Source organism: Ambystoma mexicanum, chromosome 11, assembly GCF_040938575.1.
Source record: "Ambystoma mexicanum isolate Mex_15411 chromosome 11, UKY_AmexF1_1, whole genome shotgun sequence".
Lineage (NCBI taxonomy): Eukaryota > Metazoa > Chordata > Amphibia > Caudata > Ambystomatidae > Ambystoma > Ambystoma mexicanum.
The window spans coordinates 1293736492-1293752348 of record NC_090934.1 but is presented as its reverse complement, the minus strand read 5'-3'; the positions used below and the strand labels follow the sequence as shown (position 1 = coordinate 1293752348).

General features: G+C 45.9%; 1 protein-coding gene across 2 annotated transcripts in view; it reads right to left on the bottom strand.

Moving 5' to 3' along the window:
• The window catches only part of COPS2 (COP9 signalosome subunit 2), a 764758-nt gene that overhangs the window by 674176 nt on the left and 74725 nt on the right, over window positions 1-15857 (bottom strand). The gene's annotated exons all lie outside the window — the stretch shown is intronic.

The following is a 15857-nucleotide window of genomic DNA, read 5'->3' as shown; positions in this document are numbered from 1 at the left end:
AAATAAGAGACTTTGGCACACAAGGCCCTGATATTGAAGTTTTGAACTGCATCCTCGTGCTTGGAGCCAGAGACTGTGCTGAGCTAGAGTGTGCCGCCTTGTCCTGTGCTGAAAACGTGGGGAAGGGAAGCCAAGGGCTTGAATATCCTGACATATCACTTCTTGAACACCTTGCTTTTGACCAACATTGTTTCCCACACTATTTGTATTTAGAAGTAAGGATTGGCAACAGGTTTATGCCGGTCCGATTGCACAGCGAGTAGAACGCTCGCTTTGACATCTGTGCAGAGCGCGCTGACGCAGGTTCGAATCCCGGCAGGGCCAAACTCAGCCTTTCATCCTTTCGAGGACGATAAATGAGCACCACACACTGTGGGTAATAAGCAGCGCTCAGATACCGGAAGGTTTGTAGCGCTATATGAATGCTAAATTATCATTATTATTATTAGTATAGGCCCTTTTATTTTGACAGACTCAACTAGGACTGCGTTGTTTGAGGTTTGTTGCTTGCTCCCATCTTTCTATTTAGTATTAGATTGCCGTTTTTCAAATCCAATTGAAGTTCAATTAACACCCTTGAACTGTGATCACTTGAGTCTTTCTTAATGTTTGGTACCATGCCTTCCTTACAGCCCTCTGACATGGTATTTAAGAGTTGAGACTTCTAAGGCCTTTGCGATAGCTTTAATTTGTTGTTCCAGCTCTTCCCACTTATGGCAACCATAGCTAGCCAGAAGAGTGGTATTTTTGACTATTCTGGTCTGAAAGGCAGAATGCCACGTTTCTGCCAAAAGTACACATCTTTTTGCTCTTTTACCAGTGGGGCCCTCTGCGGAGGCCAAAAGGTGTGCCTGTTCTCTTCCTGGATGTGGTGACAACCAGCAAATCGGATTTTAGTTTACCTCTGCTGTACAGTGGGTCAGTAGGGGCCAGCCCAAATACCTTCTCAATGCATGTGGTTCACCGCTCGTCAGTTTTGGTGTTAGTAAGGAAGGCTGAATGTGCCTTTGGACCGACTGCAGGAGGGGGGGGGGGGGGGGGGGATACATTTTATAGCACATTTTTGGTCTCCAGGATGTCCTCTACAAAATCCTTGTGTGGCGCCTCATGAGCGTCTATTTTGAAGTGTTGGGCGGCCCGAGGAGCAGCTCGCCAACAGGCGAGTCAGCCACTTGCTGTTCTCGATTCTCTGGGGACTGCACGACAGACGTCGGCATCGTAATATTGCTCCTGGTCTGGACTATACTGGTCTCTCTGGGAACTTGGATCATGAGACCCTGAGGGGTCTACAATATAGAAATCTTGTAAGGAATCATGGGACTGGGAGGTAGCAAGAGTTTGGGTGTAGGTGCTGGGCTATGAATTGTCTATGCGTGGCAACTTGGCAGGTGGTTCATCCCTGCTACTCTTCCTCCCGGTGTTGAGCCTTGGGGTTCCTATATTCTTCAGGGTGGCAGTCCATGAGTCTACAAAATGGGATATCCTACTGATGACCCTGTCGAAGCTATCTGGGGTCTACTCAGTTGACTGGGAAACACTGAGGGAGTAGGAGGGTCTTGCAAGGGTGTAGGCTGCTTGTGACTTAGGACCCCTGAAAGGGTGTCTTTAGGGGGAGTATAGCCACCATCTTGCGAGGTAGAGGGCTGGGAAGACATATCCAAAGATTTGGGTGTCTGACGTCTTGGATTTTAAAAGCGTGCCCGGTACAGGCTTTTTAATCAGTTCCCTCATTTTGGCCGCGTTTGAAGGGGGTGCTGAAATACCTTTCGAAACGAGCCCTGCTGTGCACGAGATGAGGGCTTTTTTAGGTGCTGTGTCTGAAATGGCCTTGGTCGGCGTCTGTATCAGAGACCTGACATGCAGCGAATGTGATGGCCCAGAGGGCAGGGGTGACTTGGCGGACCTCTCCTTAGACACTGTGTGGCCTAACAGTCAACAACGTGCTTGACATTCGGCAGTGGGGTATGTGCTTAGTGTGGCGTGATGTATGTTTGCCTTTGCCGCCGGGTGATTTCTCAGTTACAGGACCGCAGGCCTGCTTACTGGAGTCGGGGGCTCGCACATGGGCCTGATCGCCCTTAGGACATCAATGATGCCCCTCACTGGATACTCCGCCACGTCCATGGAAGCCTCGGCCTGCATGGTGTGGGCGGCCCAGCACTTGGATCAACAGTCCTTCAGTGTTTTAGCACGGAAAAGCCTGCAGGACTTTTCGGAGTGATCCCTTGGCAGACCGTGATTACATACTTTGTGCATGTCTTTCCAGGTGTATCTCTGGTTACAGGATGGGCGGAATTTAAATGGTGTGCTTTCCATGGCAAGTGGAAAAGGCAGCAAGCGATGAAGGGGAACGTAAGGGGTCAGAAGAGGCATCCTCTAAAAGGCAATAAGTGTATGACCATCCCCGATAATGCCCATGTAGGCCGCAGTCACTGTCCGTTGAGCCGGTTGTAGTGTAGTCGACGATGAATCCATCCGTCGAGAGCCACCAAAGCAGTTGGTGCAGCGGGCAATGGTCGTAAGAATAGTAAAAAAGTCTAATATTAAACTTGGTCTAATCAAAGGGGTTAGCCAGAAGAACTCTGCAAATTAACGACCTACTAAGATGGTGGAAAAAACAATCAGAGGGACCTTGATGAGTGAAGGACATGGGTACAGTAGACGTTACATTAGGGATAGTATTACTAACATGGCCAGTCACTGTCCTTTTGAGTTTCGAAAACAAATTATGTAATACTCTGCGACTTACAATAGATGTTGGCCTATGCATATCATGTGATCTAAGCAGATCCACAAGCCTCCGAGATAAATACTTTAATGGTTACAAACTGGAGCAACAGTGCACACACAAAGAAACTAGATATATATATATATATATATATATATATCTAATATATTCAGCAGAAATAAGTGATCATGCACTCTCAAAATACATCTAGGACCAGATTATGCACATTTCTCAACGTTTAGAACAATTAAAGAATACCGTCATACATCAGTGGGTTTTTTCAAAATGTACTTGCAGTTGTTCATAACTTCATTAAATATTTCAAATGTGTTAAGATGTACATTCTACAAACTTTTAAGACAGCAACCCCATTTACCTTAAACGTGTGGCAGGCAAGAGAACCATTTCACCATCTTTCTGTTCCTACCATGGAGCATAATACAGTTTATTTTATGTAAACTTTCATGATCAGTTTAAACCTCATTTTAAATTTTAAATGGAAGGACCATTTATTTATATAAAGCATCTTGCACCTCCATTGTAGCAAGTTAAATTCTACAGCTGTTTTTCAAGGGTCCGAGTTTATCCTTTCAGCCAGTTTACTACAACCTCCAAGTTAGGCTTCAGTGCAAAGAGGCTTACATATTCTTTTATTTCCTTTCCCACCCACTCTTGGAGCAATCCTTGATTTGCTTGCAGGCACCCAAAAATCCAAACAGCCTATCAGATATCCAAAGGAACCTTTGTAAATGCAGCAATTGTGATCTGTTACTCCATGTGCTGTTATTTCCACAATTGTTCCTATTACTCCGTGCCAAAACATCAATATCATGGCACACTGACAGGCTATGCACAGGAGTCTGGTATTACCATTCTGGGAAGGCGGACACTATGATTGATCAGGATAGATTTCATGCAGAAAGACCTCTGAGCATACAGTACACATGGTGTAAAATAAAATTTAAAAAAAAGAAAAAAAAGAAACACAGAAACAACCGGTTAGGACAGAAATTCATAAACACTGATTTTGAGTTTAGAAGTACTCCGAGCAATAGAGAATCAGTTAAACTCCAGTGGCATTCATGCCAGAGTTGTCCTGCTTATAATATAAATTGCATTTATTATCCAATGTAATGGTGCTCAATTTAGAGACTTTGAAGAATGAATAACTGTGCAAGCTCTGCCAGAATTCAAATTTGCAAAGTGAAGACTTGGTTCATGTCTGAGGCAAGAACTTACTGCTAAGCATACATGCTGGGCTTATAAGGCATAGCATTCCAAGATTAGATCATCTTAGTCTGAAGTAGCTGCCTACTTTAGATTTAGTATACTGAAATGTGGCAGATATCCTCTCTTTTGCCGAATCCTGTATAGACGTTGATTCGTGAGATGCTACAATTTAGTGGGTGTGGCTCATGTGTTGCAAGTGACGACAAGACCAAAAAAGTTATTGTATATACCTACTTTTGGCGTAAAGAAAAACTCAAATCTGGTTAAGAACAAAATAAGGTCTGCACAAAGCCAGATTATATAATCTCATACATTGAAGATTAATACTTTTCACTGCTTTTTCCACAATCATACAGGCCAGTAGTACAATCACCAGACCGAAACAACACAGACCGCAACTGACACCACTGTCTTTTGGCTTGTAGTAGCTCAAAGCACTTTGACAACTGTGGTGCATCAACAAATGAAGCTCACAAAGAGTTGATTCTATTTGCAGGGTTTATTTTTGAAGTCAGAAGGAATTTATTTAGTAGGTTTGCCAGGATGGGATTTCTTGTCATACAAACTTCCCATCAGATCTTCACGCTAAGTACCACCACTAGGGGCACTATCGGATAGTGGCCTCACCAACCTGGCCTCATGGGAAGGGGCTTCCTGCTGGGGAGAAGGGACGACATCTCAGGAATTGTCACAATATAAAAAATTAAATTGCCGGAAAACTGGATTGTGCATTAGTCACACAGCTTACTTTATAGGTGTACAAACAATCAGAAAAACCAAATCATGTATACACAATCAGAGAAGTAACCCAAAAGCTGCATCCACAGCAATGCCATATCTGGTGCCTGTCTAGACAAGTATTAACCTATGCTAGTTCATGGAGAATGCAGAAAATATTACTCTGCAAATCTATGTTTCATTGGTACAAATCAGTAAAATCTAGACAGGATTCAGCTAAAGTGCGACCATGCGTTTTCATGCCTGAATAACAGACAATTGCTGTGCTTGAATGAATGTCTGAAAATAAAGTGTTCAAAAGATGCACTCTGTAGTAGGGTCCTTCCTGGTCTAAGTCCCTTTGTATTTTAGTACTAATGCATTTTGCTGTTCAGTCAGAACCATAAGATCCCGGTTGCACTTTGTCACAATGTAACTAAAACTGGTCTTGCATCCTGTGTCATCGATAAATAAGCAGGGCTCGTTCCTTTCCACTAGACCTGAAGTTATGATGTTATTCACAAAGGAAGTGTCCATGTAATTCTGTGCAAAAGCACTTCTTTTTCAATTTCAAATCATAATTTCCCCTCTCAGAAGACTTGTTGCCACCAATTCACGTGTAGGTCAACCCAAAAGTTAAGTCCTGGAATTTATAATGGTGGCTGCCAATCACGAACCTCAGGTACTTCCTATATTTGGAATTTATCTTCACATGGAAATCTATAAAGTCCAATGAGTTAAGGTCACCATCTTGACCATCTCCTTCTGAGGCACTTGATAAAGTGCCTCAGGTCTGAGAAGGGGCAAAGTCCTCCTTTGGCAACAAATAGCAGTGGGGCCTCCACCCCAGACCCAGTTCCATTGTAGGCACAACCACGATGGATGCCTTCTCCAGCAAGAAGCGCATCACTTGCAGGAGCAAAGGATCTGGTCGCCGATCAGATTGAGGGGAGGACAATCTGGAAGTCCCCTCAAGAAAGGAAGGCAGCAACCTTGGGTCGCCACCTGTCCGACAATTATCCAAAGTAATGGGAGAACCATCCTTCGACGCCCTGCGTCCACCGTGCCCACAATGGAGAGTGGTGAAGAGGGTCTAGAGGGGACTGCAGCAGAGGCTGTGTGGACATTCTCTAATTTATTATTAATGAAACGTGTGTACTGCACCTGTGAACCACCCTGATCCAACTTCTGTGAGTAACATCTGTGCTGCTCTGCCGCGACTACCACTTGGAGAGCCATTCCTAGCCGTAGGCAAGTCAGAAAGATACAGTTAAAAGACACTGACCAAAGAGCTTCAGGAAAATCTCCCTAACAGAAAGCCAGGCACACCAGTCACTGTGGCGAAGCATACTCCAGTTATATAAAATGTTATTTCCAAGTCCTCGGGATCCTCTGGCCAAAACTAAAGGCCAAAGAGGACTCGATTCGAAATGTTGTCCTTTATAAACAATCATCTTGAAAAGCACTACAGCATAGCGGTTAACACCTCATGTCAAAGACACTATCCCTGGCCTCTCCCCACCATGTAGGTCGAAAGCCATGTTTCAGTGCGATGGGCATCAAACCTTAGAACGTAGCCGGTCATTATGTTCTCCAGTGAATAGTATAATGCAATATAGGTAATTAAAGTGGTCCAAGGATGTACGTTCTGGAACAGAAGCAGAGGAGAAGGGATGGGTTAAACGGGAGGAGAGCACTAGACAGGAGGGACTCTGATGCATTACAATACCAGTAGGTTGCTTCACACCTACTACCACTGACAACCCAGACTGAGGAAAGTCCATTTGGGACTAAAACATTTTGGGAATAGATTAGCATTTCGTATACTTACGGCCAAGGGTGCACCTGGATGTATCATTTTTAAACATATTGTTTGCTGTGAACCACATTTGCAGTCCAGTACCCATTATGCTGCTTAGAAATATCTGAAGGTGTGAATATTCTGGAAAATAAACACTTATTTACCCACTGACAGTATTACAGATATAAAGAAGTGTCACAGATGGCCTCAAGAACGCACCAAGTTTCAGATGGCCTAGGAGCCCTTCTCTATAACCTAGGGATGGGCGATCCCACCCCAACCAAGGCTTCCATCAACCACAGACTGGTACTAGTGAGTGATCAGCAACACGTACGAGCTAGAAAGCAACGGGGCTCTGATGGCCTAAATGCAAATGCCTTCCCCATCTAGAAGTCCATCTGGGACCTCCGGTTGTCTTCCAGTCGCTCAGGACACTCGCCTCGTCTATGACACCCTTCTATTCTTTTCCAGGATCTTACTGACCTTCCCCTTTCTACACAATCCTCTTACTATACCCACTGTCTCATCTTTCTTTCACTTCCCAATCCTGTCCCTCATAGGATCCTTCTGCTACTCGCCTCCACCCTCCAATATCACATCCCTCCTACTCTCACTACTCCATCTTCTGCTTACGCAGCCCTACCACGCTCTCCACTCTTCTCAACTAATACTCCCACCCCAATGCCACTAATCTACATCCCCACCACTAGTACTACTACTACTACATCCAGCACTGCACTGCCACTATCCTCAACTTCTCTGTAATCACTCTTTCACTCCCTAGACACCCTTCGCTAACTCACTAATCTCCTACTGCCACTTTCACTCACACACCTTGCAAAGACACTCACAGTACCACTTTCTCCCAACCCAACCCCTCATTCTCTATAAACCTCGACCGCACTCCTTTCCAGTGTGGTCTCCTCCTCCCACACCTTCATGTTCCTTAAATCCTCCCCCTCAAGTCTAAAATGGCTCGAACCTTCTAGTTTGCCAGGCAAATCCTGGCCTCTCATGCCCCACTCAGCGGTTTCACAATCCTTGGAATACATATATATTTTTTATTTTATTTTTGTTAGTTGATTACAAACTTTAAAAGACGAAAATGAACATACACCTCGAGATCACACATGAGATTATTTGAAACTCAACCTTTAAAAGGACAAACATGAATTATCTTATTAAGTTACGAATTCTCCCTCAGGCATGTCTTCTCATAGAATTCAACTGGAGTTAATTAAGATTTGTTTCTAGTTTTCCGTATTCTTAACTACCAATAGCTTGGCTAAATATTCCAAAAAGATGGTCAATGTAAAGCATAATGACCACCAATTTTCACTACTCATGATCTTTCTTCTGAGAGGTCCCAAGTGTTTAGTTCTCACAGATTTTATTCCAGAGCAGAAGAGCATTAGGTGCTTCAGTGTTTCTTCTGTGTCGTTGCAGAATCTACATTTGAATTCTTATGGTGGGTTATTTTTCAGCGTAGTAAAAAACTCCTTAGTTGGGAATAAGTTCAGGTGAAATTTCATATAGAGATTCCTATGGAATTTGCTTGCAAATTTCTCTAGAAACTTTGGTAACTTATTCAGTGCTTTAATCCTCTGGTCAACGATGTCTATTCAGTCTTGGAGCCACCGTTTTTTTTTTAACAAACTCAGGGTTCCACACCAACATATCCTTGTCAATGTTGAGGTCCTTCAAGACTTCTTTGCACCGTTCAGCCCATTGAGTGAATATTTTCTCATTCTTGCATTTCTCTGGGCTGTGTAGAATGTTAAATTGTGCCGGGCTATCTTTTGCAATAATTTTCCTGTAGAGGAATAAGCATATTCCACGCCACTCTGGCATTTAAAGACGTTAATCCTAGCTCTCATCTCATGCAGGCTGTTGGAACACCTTTGGGCAGCCATAGCACTATTCGCCAAAAGTTATTTTCAAGAGTTGCCCATTAAGACCAGGGACATCCCAAGGCACACTCAGCTCCGTGAATCATTTCAGGTACCACCTTTTGTCTGTAGAAATCGATTACAGTCTTTAATGAGAATTTGCCGAATGTTTTGTTAATCAGAATACCTTGCGTCATCAGTTGTTTCGATTTTGCTTTTATTTTTTTTCCACCCATGGAGGTTCTTTGATGTTAGAATTAATCCACATCCCTAGGTATTTCGTGTAATTTACACAATTTTGTTTTTCTCTCTCAAGATGCCACTGGAATTTTTTTATTGCCATTTCTTCCTTGTAGGTTTTGAAGAGTTAGTATTTCTGATTTCGAGGGGTTGATGTTGAGCCAGTTCTCTTCTACATATTTTTCCAGCTGAAGAAGTTTACGCTGAAGTCCAATCGGGGTGACATCTAACCAAACTAAGTCATCTTCATATAACATCCTGTAACGCTCACCTGATTCCCGCAGAGGCGCCGGTCTTGATTGGGTGAATGCCGTATCTTCAAAGGTGATGTGTAACACACGGTTGGCTCTTTGGGCTGGACCTCTGTGCACTGTATGTCTGACTCGAAGAGTAAGATGTCTGCAGATAGAAAATATGGGATTAATGAACTGGGGTTATTGGGTGCCTCTCTCCTCTCCCCTTTCTCTTCTCCTGTAGAACCCCAAAGGTTAACGCCCTCACCTTAGGTAAGTGAACGCCGAGCTCTCCATCTGCCTCGGGGCAGGGTGCCGTAACCAGTTTCTTCACTGGATAAGGGTGCAGCCTCTTGACCTCAGAGGACTGTTGTCCGTCGTTAACTGCAAGAACGGTAAGTTCTGGGCACTTCAAATGTCTTAAAAGTCTTTTGTAATGATATCTCTGTTTTGCAGGGTTCCGGCGATGGCGGATGGCGGGCTGATGAGAGTTGAGGATCGAACCCGCGTGAGGAATAGAAGCGCCTGGAAGCACGTAAGTAAGCGCTTGTAGCCTGCTTCACGATGCGCACTAACTGTCCCTTTTATCTTGCAGGTACAAGTTCGGAGCTTTAGAGAAGCTGAAGGGTGCTGGAATACCCACTGGATTCGGCGTGGGAAGGAGTAATGGCACGTGAGTAATAAAGTTGCTCAATGTCTTTAAACGCACCTTCTTTTGTCTTTCAGATGCGGGATGCAGCGCCGAAGGCCTCCGGAGCGTGCGAAGAGCTGGTAAGCTTTTGTCTTTCAGATGCCGGAATGCAGTGCGAAGACCTCCGGAGCATGCGAAGAGTAGGTAAGCCTTTGTCTTTCAGATGCCGGAATGCAGCGCGAGGCATTGGTGACAGCCGATGGACCAGGTAAGAGATGCGCTGCCACTGAAGACCGTAGTGCTAACCTGTTCTTTCTTTGTCTTTACAGGTGCTGCTGAAGACTGGATTCCAGGATGGTAAGCCTTTGTTCCCTTAGGCCCAGGATCAGAAGCAGAAGACACGATGAGCGTTCTGCTGCAGAGAATGCAGAATAACGCAAAGCAAGATTCATCCATCGGGTGTGGTTTAAATAGCCTCCTGTAGTGCTTAGGTGTCTCCTTCCACAGCCACGCCTAGGTAAGAAAAGAGTTCCTGCTTTCCAGAAGAGTTCCAGTGTTCTGAATCTAGGGAGTGGCTCCTGCCCCACCCAACAGGAAAAGTAGTCCCAAACAGAAGAGGATCAGGGGTTCAACTGGCAGGTAAGTAAGCAGCATGGTCTGCTGCAGGTAAGTCCACCCAAGCATTATGAGCCCGGCGCTTCCAGCGCTGGGACTGGGCATCTTTATGAGCCTGGTGCCACTGGCGCCAGGACAGGGTCCAAAAGGTCCCAATTGCGACTGGCTGGCACTCGGAACCGGGGTTATGGGTCTGCTTCCAAGGGAGTCGGGCAAGTCCTGATCTTTTGGAAGCAGAGATCATGACACATCCAACCACAAGGTTTTCCATACATTTTGGGCGGAAAGGCAGAACATTGCTTAAGGTCTCACCGATGTCGAAAATAAACAAGTTAAAAAGGAGAGACGTCAAGGGGCACCTCCGCTTTACTCCTCTGAAGGTCTTGATCAGTGTTGATAAGGTACCTACTTGGTAAAGGCGAATTCTTATTTCAGTGTTAGTATGTAGTTCTTTCAATGCCATGATCAAGCTTATTGGACATTTTCATTTCTTTAATTTTGTTCATAATAGCTCCCTATCCACCATATCAAAAGCATGTGCCAAATCAATAAATGCAAGGTAGATTTTTGTTCCTTGCCATATCTTCTCCATTTTTAGCAAGTTGATTATTAACAAATTTAGCCCACATCCAACGCCTTTGACGAAACCGGTTTGTCTTCAATCATATGTTTGTGTTGATTTGACCCATGTTGACATTTGGAGTTGTATTTGGGAGGCAAATACCTTCCCCACAACGTCAAGAAAGCGATTGGACGATAATCTTTTGGGTCTGATCTAACACCCTTTTTAAAGATCGGAACCGCGATCGCAGTCTTCCAAGACGTCGGGATTGCACACTCTTTCGTTATTGTGGAAAATAATGCCATACAAAATTCTGACCACTCCACTGGATTTTTCTTCAACATTTGATTTGTGATTCTGTCGGGTCTGGGTGCCGTTGAAGAGCCAAGTTGTTTTCTTTAAGATATGCTCCTTCTCAAAGCAAATGTTCCAATCATTTAACAACGGTAGAGAGTTGGACCTTCTTATATAGCTCACTGTAATGATTTATCCAGTGAATTTACGACACCATGTTGTTTGTGATTGCTTGTTGCAGCGTACCTTTATTGTTTAAGAGTTTCCAGAAATCTCTTGAGTTCTTATGTAATAGAGTATGCATCATGGCTTCCGCATCGCGTTGTTCCAATATGTGCCTATGCGATATTTGCCAGTTTTTGTATTTTTGGTTTATGTCATGATCACTGCTTCCAAGGAGCCAGGACCAGCCCAACGTCCTTGGAAGCAGGCCCCTAACCCTAATCCTAAGCACCAGCCGGTCCCCACTGGGACCTTTTGGACCTTGTCCTGGCGCCGGTGGCACCTGGCTCATCAAAACCATTGGTCCCGGCACTGGAAGCGCCGGGCTCATAATAGGTGTGAAGATGCTTGGGTGAACTTACCTGCCGCAGACCATGCTGCTTACTTACCAGCCACTTAGAAGCCATCTGAGAACAGGAACTACTTTCTTACCTGGGTGGGGCAGCTCCACTCCCTGGATACAGCACTGGAACTCTTCTGGAAACTGGAACTCTTTTCTTACCTAGGCGGGCCGTGGAAGAAGATGCCTCATCACTCCAAGGCTATTTAAACCACACCCGATAGATGAAGCGTGCTTCGCGTTATTCTGCATCTGCAGCAGAACGCTCACCGAGTCTGCTCCGGCCTTTCTTCTTCCGATCCTGGACCTGCAAGAATCCTACTTACCATTTCAGTATCCAGACATCATCAGCACCTGCAAAGAACAGAAACAACAGGTTAGCAAGGCAAACTTTACACGCAGTGCTTACTTACCTGATCCATCGGCTGCAGCCGTTTCTTCACGCCGCATCTCCACCTGCAAAAACAAAAGCATTGCCATACTTACCGGCACGCTGTGAATTCCGGATTTCTTCGTTCTGCATCGCCGCCTGTGAAGACAAAGTATCGTTAACAACTTACTGGCATTCCGCAGACTCCGGCGCTGCAACCCAACATCTGAAAGGCAAAAGAAAAGACATTAAGCAGGTATTTACTTACGTCCATCACGCTCGTCGCAATAAAACGCCTGCGAATACTCCGGCGTCTCTTTAACACGAACTAAGCTGCAAGGAAAGAGACAGAGCGCTTGCCATACTTACGAACTTCCAGGCGCTTCACTTCATCTTTCGTCTCAAGAGCCCTGCAATACATAAGGGAAAAGCATTATACAGAGTCTGCATATAAACGTGCCACGCATGTAAAGACTATAAAGACAAAAGGTGTCCAGAAACTCACCGCTCGTGCAGATAACGACGGTAACCATCCTCTGAATTCAAGAGGCCTGTGTTTCACCAGTGAAGGAACTGGCAACGGCACCCTGCACCAGACGCAGATGGAGAGCCCAGCATTCACCTATATAAGGTGAGCACGTTGACCTGGGGGCTCTATGAAAAAGCTGGGAAGAGAGAGAGAGAGGGACATTCAACAACCCAGACCATTAACCCCCATATTCTTTCACCTGCAGAAACCTCACTCTTCGAGTCCGACACACAGTGCGAAGAGGTTCGACCCCAGAAGCCAATCGAGTCCTGCACATCACTTTGAGTCACAGACAGCTTCCTGCCAAGACCCGCGCCTCCGTGGGAATCAGGTGAGCGTTACAGTTTAACTTTCTTTTCAGGTCTAGTTTATTTTTGGTTGATAAATGCGCAATGTGTCCCATTTCTTTCCGTAGCTCTTTTCCTTCTAAGGATTTCGAGATCAAACATGTTTTATCTTAAACCCAATATTTCTTAACCCCCGTTTATTCTCGACCGATTGGTCTAACAGAGAACTATATTCAACTTTGTTAGGGTTGTCCCCGGTTATTCCATTTTGATATTTTCTTACATGTTCTTTACCTTAGTGGTACTAGGACGTAATCTATTCCTACCGGGTTCCACGGTTACAGGGGCATTCCATAAGTGTGGATTACAAATTGTCAGTCCGTGGAATGTTTTTTCCACTAAATTGTAGTCGCTCTGACTCATGGTGATAACGTGCAGTGCGGCTATTCTTTGTGCAATGCTTGCTGATTCCTGTATGTACATACAAGGGGTCCCAAGCCTGGCACCCTTCTCTAGCACAAGGCTGGCACTGGCAGCCCCTCATCAAAGTTGCAGTTCACGTGAGGGATGAAGTCTGTTGCAAGACAGTCTGTGTTCAAGAGCCACGCCGTGTCTCTGGTGTCAGCAAGCGGTTGCTCTACCTTAAGCAGCAGACCATGTGTGCGACAAAGTTGCGGTGTTGCTGTTGAGTGTATTTTCTGTGCAGAGTAGATGGAAGCATTTAGCCGACACTAGGCTTGGTCTGTTGTGTGCTGCGCAGCAGTATCCGGATGTAGTGCTGCAGGGTGGGGTGCGTCGACACTGGATACTGCAGAACGGGTTATTGTGGGCTGTTCCTGGGACAGCTGGCATTTGTTCATGAAATAAACAGATACTGGCCAGCATTTGGAAATTGAGGTATGGGGTGATTAAGAGTGGTACCAATTTCAATCACTGAGGCACATAAGAAAGGGTCAGGGACTGGAGCCCTTCAAACAGCCCCCCTCCATAGTAGGAATGGCACTGGCTTCAAACCTGGTAGGCCTCCCTCCCCTGGCTGAGAGGGGTACCGCCACCCCCTTTCTAATAGGGTCAGGCTACTGACTGTCACACAAGTACAACACACAATTTGGATTAATCCAATGAATATTGGTGGCCTCACCCTCTAGGGACAGGGATGACCATCTAAGAGAAACACAGTATGGCACCTCTCCAACATCCTCACCTCCCCTCCCTTACACCCCACCTCCCTTACACCCCACCTCCATGTACACCTAATGACGAGGAGGAGGCATGGAGGCATACCAAGCCCTCAAAGGAATTGGAGAGAGTAGTCTAAATGGCATCAAGCATTACAGATAAAAAGTAAAGAAGGACTGGTATGGTAGTCAGACCCTCCCCGGAGGTACCACAAGTGAGGACAGCGTCCTGCTTGGGAACAAGGCAGAGCTGCTGACCGGCACGCAAGAGGAAGAATCTAGGTGTCCCTACTCGGTCTGCCATGCACGGGCAGACGGGAAAGTAAGGTGGTTTAAAAAAAAAGGTAGCTGGAGTGGGGCGCCTGCTACCTTTTTTGAAAGGGAAAGCAAGGAGGACAGAGGTCCGGGTGAGAAAAGCCAGCAAACTACAAGGTCGCTGAGGGACGCGCCGCCCGCCCAAGAATAAACGATGCGAACTACGCGAAAGTAAGAGAACACCGAAGAAAGCCTTCAGACGAGCCCGAGAGTGGCAGAGAAGATCCGGCATCAACTCAGAGGGTACAGGGGCTGCCTGGGTCTTCAAGGGGACCAGGATATACCCTGTAACTACAGTCTGGGACGCAAAAATAATAACGTGGAGAACCTGGAATCATTAGCATACCTGGCAGAATAGTAAACCAGTAAAAAAAAAAAAGATACAGTGAAGTCAATCAGGTCTAGGACCTGCAACCTGGGAGGAGAAAATCCTCATTGCTCATCTTCATGGCAGTACCTGGGAGGGGAGTGAACCAGGTCTGCCCAGAACAAGCCACTAAAGAAACTTGGGTCTGGGACCCACAACAACTTCCTTGTTAAATCTGAGAAAGGCCAGGGGAAGGGAGACATTCCCTGTCATGATGCCTACCCCCGGGGACCCAGACCAAGTACAGCAACCCCGGAAGCAGGCCTCAAGTTTTCCCAAGCAAGCCCAACAACCCCTGCTAGGGGCTATTTGGGTGCAGTCCTGGCGTCTATGGCGCCAGGCTCATATGGAGAGCCAGTCCTGGCGCCATAGGCGCCAGGCTCAGATTAAAACCTACCTGATGCAGACCATGCTGCAAGAGCTTCAAGCCCAAAGAGGCTTGGAAGGGACTACTTTACCCAGGGACTATTTTTTACTTGGGTGTGGCTGGGGAGGAATACTTACCTGGGACTACTTTGGAGGCTATTTAAACCACGCCCGAAGAGCAGCACACGCTTCGCGTTATTCTGCATCCAGCAGCGTAACACTCACCGTGGATGCAAGTCTGCATCCAGTCTTCTGCCACGCCCGGCTCGAGTTTGGAGCTCCTAGAAAAAGGGAGAAAGAAGGAGAAAAGGTTAGAACAAGAGCAATACTTTTGATCCTTACCTGAATTCCCGATCCATCGCACCTTCGAGCTGGAAGAAAGAAGTTATTTTATGCGCGTCGCCTCGCATGCTGCAGCGCCGCGCTGCTCTCACCGGCCTTCGCAGCATCTTCACATTTCACCGCATCCTCCTGCATGTTACCGCCGCACTCCGGCACCTAAGGAGAAGACAAGAACAGCAAGGTGAGCCAAGGGAATACACAGAGGAATACCCCCCATAGACTTACCTGATTTTACCACCGGGGGTACTATTCTTCTTCACGGGTCGGCGCAGCTTCCACTGCATCCTAGCCGAACCCCGGCCCCTAAGGGGAAACAAAAGGACAGCAAGGTGAAACAAGGGACTACAAGGGGAACCCTCCTCACTACAAAAGACGTACCTAATTTTACCGCTGGAGGCATTATTCCCCGGGACTTCATACTTTCTCTCAGCGCCTGAATAAGGGAGAAAGCAACAGGTTACATATGGACATTATTTTATCGAACTGTGTTGGATAATACAAATCCTTACCAGAACATTACCGTTTGCCACAAGGAGCACAATCTAAAAGTATGCAACCTAGCAGACTTAGTGCACACTTTACCTTTTCTTTCACCAATAAA